Source organism: Triticum aestivum, chromosome 6A (genome assembly GCF_018294505.1).
Source record: "Triticum aestivum cultivar Chinese Spring chromosome 6A, IWGSC CS RefSeq v2.1, whole genome shotgun sequence".
In the NCBI taxonomy this organism is placed as follows: domain Eukaryota; kingdom Viridiplantae; phylum Streptophyta; class Magnoliopsida; order Poales; family Poaceae; genus Triticum; species Triticum aestivum.
The window spans coordinates 19,862,662-19,867,578 of NC_057809.1; positions in this window are offsets into that span (position 1 = coordinate 19,862,662).

A 4,917-nucleotide genomic window follows, 5' to 3' on the forward strand; every position below is an offset into this window, starting at 1 on the left:
TGTGATTTTTCCCACCACCTCCAAATCACACAAACTTTCTTGAACATGGTGAGCCACATGTGCCAATCATGGTTATGAAAGAAAATTTGAAAAAATAATTTTTTACAATGCCCCCCTGAGGTATAGACCGATGTTTTGACCGGTCAGTATAGAGGGCATTATAAATTAATAAAAAATCAAAAAAAAATATAAAACCTTTGGAACCCACCTTTGTTTGTGCAATAGATCATGTGTGCCAAAGTTGAGGTCATTTGGAGATGGTCGAAAAAATGACCGCATTCTGGAGGGGCCATTTGGTCTTAACTTAAGCCAGTTTTTGAAAAAATGACTTGAAGGTCAAAACATTAACTTGTCATATATGCAAAAAATATGTGTATGGAACGCAAGCGAGCATGTGTATAATTTAGTGTGTGATTTCAAGATAAAATCAATACACAATGGCAATATGCCAAAAAATTACCCACCTACCAGAGCAGGAGAATTCATACTCCACGGCCTGCATACGACTAGGAACCCTGCGGTGCATGGGCCAGGATGCAGGCCCGTGGTGCAGATTATCTCTGCTGCTAGTAGGGCCCACGGGGCAGAAGGGACGAGAGTTAGGCAATGTACTGCCTGCAATTGATAGGAGCTTGAGAGGGGAGTCGTCGCAGCCGGGTATATAAACCGGTGCGGCGCTTCCTCGCTTGGCGAGGTGGGACTAAACTCCTACCACCCAACGGCTGTGCACTGCGATGTGCCCTGCGCGGCTCCGCCTTGGGCCCAATTCGGGCGGGCTGGCCCAGGCAGCCTTACTCCGCTCGCTGATACGTTTTTAATTTTCTTTGTTTCTTTTCTTGTTTATATTTGTAATATTTAAAATCAAGTCTCTTTTTTTCTATATTATTTCTAACAGTGTTTACTAAAATTTAAAACATATGCCAAATTCTGTTGTGTTTTATTTCATTTGTTCGTACTCTTTTGTATATTGAAAATATTTACGAAATATGAACTAAAATGTTGTCTTTTAATTCAATTCTTCATTCCAATATTTCTTATCTTTATTATTTTTTAAATATTTTTAGTTTGTAAGATAAAATGTTCTGTTTTATTTCACTTATTCATTGTAATATTTGTTCTCTTCTTTATATTTGAAATATTTCCAAAATGTAAGATAATATGTTGTCTTTTATTGCACTTATTCATTCAAATTTTTTCTTCTGTTTTCTATATTCTCCTCTTTTCTTTGTTCTGATAGTTATAAATTTAAATAATGTATGATATATTGTTCTCTCATATTTCACTTTTCATGGTTGTCTTTTCTAATTATAAATTTTATTTTCTGTTTCATACTTGAAATATTATTAAATTAAATATAGTTGGGACAATCGCATGTATGCCTCCACTTGCACCATGTACTACAAGCAGGTTCTTTTTCTCGGTCTCACCAATTGATACCAAACTTTTATGCACACCCTACGATGACCATAGCAAGCATGCCTGGCAACTATCGTTCATTTCCGACACTCTATGCATCTTGCATGCATGTGGTAGTAGAATTCATACACCACGGCCTCATTTTTGTTGAAATCCAATTAATATCCATGTGTATTACATGTAAGTGAGCATGTGTAAAATTTATTAGTTGACTTGAAGGTCAAAACATTAACTTGTCATGTATGCACACAAAAATTGTGTATTGAATGCAAGTGAGCATGTGTATAATTTAGTGTGTGATTTGAAGGTCAATACACATGGCAATGTGCCAAAAAAAGTGCCCACCTACCAGAGCAGGAGAATTCATACTCCATGGCCTGCATACGACTAGGAACCCTACGTTGCATGGGTGTAACACCCCGGATATGATTTACCCAATTTGTACTCCAACTCTTGCCATTTCCGGCTTTAAGTTAATTTATTTTCTCGGGTTCGGGTCTTTGTCTCCGTGTGTTGTTATCGTTGTCATGCATCTCATATCATGTCATCATGTGCATTGCATTTGCATACGTGTTCATCTCATGCATCCGAGCATTTTCCCCGTTGTCCGTTTTGCATTCCGGCGCTACGTTCTCCTCCGGTGGTCATTTCTAGCTTTCTTTCGTGTGTGGGGATTAAACATTTCCGGATTGGACTGAGACTTGCCATGCGGCCTTGGTTTACTACCGGTAGACCGCATGTCAAGTTTCGTATCATTTGGACTACGTTTGATACTCCAACGGTTAACCGAGGGGCCAAAAAGGCCTCGTGTGTGTAGCAGCCAAACACCCCTCCATTTTGGCCCAAAACCCACCAAACTCTGCTCCATCATCTAGAGCGTTCGATTACGATCGCGTGGCCGAAAACTGCACCTCATTTGGACTCTCCTAGCTCCCTCTATGCCTATAAATAGACCCCCCATTCCAAATCTCGGATCCCCTCTCCCCGAAACCCTAATTCCCAGATCCGCGCCGGCCGGACACGTCCGCCGCCGCCCCCCTCGTCCACTCCGCGCCCGCCACGTGTCCTCCCCGCCGGCGCCACCGCGCGCGGCCCGCCCGGCCTGCGTAGGGCCCCCGCGGCCCATCCAGATCCACCGCCGCCTGCCTCCTTCGTCCCCAACGCCGCTCCGCCGCCCAACGCCGTCCTCCGCCGCCACCGGCTCGTCGCCGGCCAGCAGGAGCTCGTCGGAAGCCGCAAGCTCCTCTCCCCGCGTCTCCTCACCTCCCTGCGGTGGCCGGAGCCTTCCCCGCCACCGGATCCGATCGGGAGAGGCCGGATCCGCCTATCCCTCGCCTCCTCGTCGCTTCTTCGAGCTCGCCGGAGTTGCCTCGGTTCGCGTGCCGAGGAACCCTAGATCTAGTTGTTGACCTTTTCCCCTCTCATCCTGATTTTTTTGGCATTCTTGCACATGCTATATCTCCGCATCCGTAGCTCCGATTCATGCATATAGCATATCAAAATGTTCGTCTCAGAGAGTACATCATTTCATTCCATTGCATCATTTTCATTTGAGTTCATATTGATGCCCGAAATGCTGTTAGAAGAGGGCTTCGTGAGTTAATTGTCAGATCTGCTAGTTCATCTTAGACTTTTGTCATTTTTGCCATGATTATTGTGTGCATGATATGCCTATGAGTCCTTCATATGTTTTGTTAAGAGTTTTGTTATCTTTCCAGAGGTGCAACCCAACGTATTTTTGTGATGTGTGTGGTGCTTAGTGCAACCTTGCAAAGTGAGGCACTTGGTAAATCTGTTTTCAGGGACTTAGTAGTTTCACTAAGTCCTGGGATAGTTTAGTTCATGATGCCATATGTTCATGTTGTTTCCTAGTGATCCGTGCCTCTTTTGAGGATGATCAGTAAAGGAGTTTTGTTAATATTGTAGTGCTATATCCATCCATGTCTTTGTTTGCATATATGGAGCACCCTAGCTTGAGTCAATCGAGCTCTACTTTTGCTTCGTTGTAAATCTGGGCAGATCGTCAACTTGTTTGCGATTTTGCCGATGTTATTGTAGTTGATCCGTGCATGCTATGCCATTGTTCTTGCCATGTCTAGCTTGTATTTTGTGTCTTCTTAATGGATGTATGCTTGTATTGCCATGACTTGCTCTGTAGTGAGTGCATCGAGCTCGTAAACATGCCTTCGTGAGTTAAGTTTCAGCATGTCCCAGTTTTCGCTAAGTCTAAAAACTGATTATGTTTTTGCTATGTTCGTGTGCTTGTTAGTATATTTTGTGATCCCTTTTGGCTCAAGGTCACTAAGGGACTTTTGTTAAGCTTGTTGAGTAGCTCCATGCCATGTATTTCTTTGTCATGTTCAGGTCCTGTAGCATGTTGTTTTGTTGCTCCGAAGAGGGCTTCATGATCTGAAATTCCAGACAAGTGTTAATTTCACCAAGTCTGAGATCTGTTTACCGTTTGCGTTTTTGCCATGCTTGTTTGAACCACTTAATGGATGAATTGGACGTAGCTCAGTGCTAGACTTTTGTTAAGCATCTTGAATGCTTCCCTGCCATGTATTTTGATGCCATGTTTGAGTGTTGTAGCATGTTTATCTCATTGCATTTAGATGCCTACTTGCTGTAAATCGCAGACCGGTGCCATAATTGAATCGCTTGCCATTTCCAAACCGTAACTCCGATTCCGGCGTTCTTTATATCGTTTTCAAGCGATTTCATCTCATCTTTCCAGTGGCACACTTGGTTTTCCAAGTTGAGGCCAGGTTCATGCATTTCCTGTCAAATCTTGCATATGCATCCCGCATAGCATATCTTCTTTGCATCGTGTTGTTTGAGTTTGCACGTGGTTGATTGTATCCTTGTTGCTTGTTTGTCTTGTTTGGGTAGAGCCGGGAGACGAGTTCGCTAACGAGGAGCCCGTTGAGTTTGCTTTTGAGGATCCAGTCAACTCTGACAACTTTGCAGGCAAGATGATCATACCCTCGAAATCACTACTATCTTTGCTATGCTAGTTTGCTCGCTCTTTTGCTATGCCAATGCTACGATGCCTACCATTTGCTTGTCAGCCTCCCAAATTGCCATATTCAGCCTCTAACCCACCATGTCCTAGCAAACAGTTGTTTGGCTATGTTACCGCTTTGCTCAACCCCTCTTATAGCGTTGTTAGTTGCAGGTGAAGATTGGAGACCGTTCCTTGTTGGAACATTTATTTACTTGTTGGGATATCATTATATTGCCATGTTATCTTAATGCATCTATATATTTGGTAATGGGTCGAAGGCTCGGCCCCTCGCCTAGTGTTTTGTTCCACTCTTGCCACCCTAGTTTCCGTCATATCGGTGTTATGTTCCCGGATTTTGCGTTCCTTACGCGGTTGGGTGATAATGGGAACCCCTTGATAGTTCGCCTTGATTAAAGCTTTTCCAGCAATGCCCAACATTGGTCTTACCATTTGCCACCTAGCTTCTTTTCCCTTGGGTTTCCGGAGCCCGAGGGTCA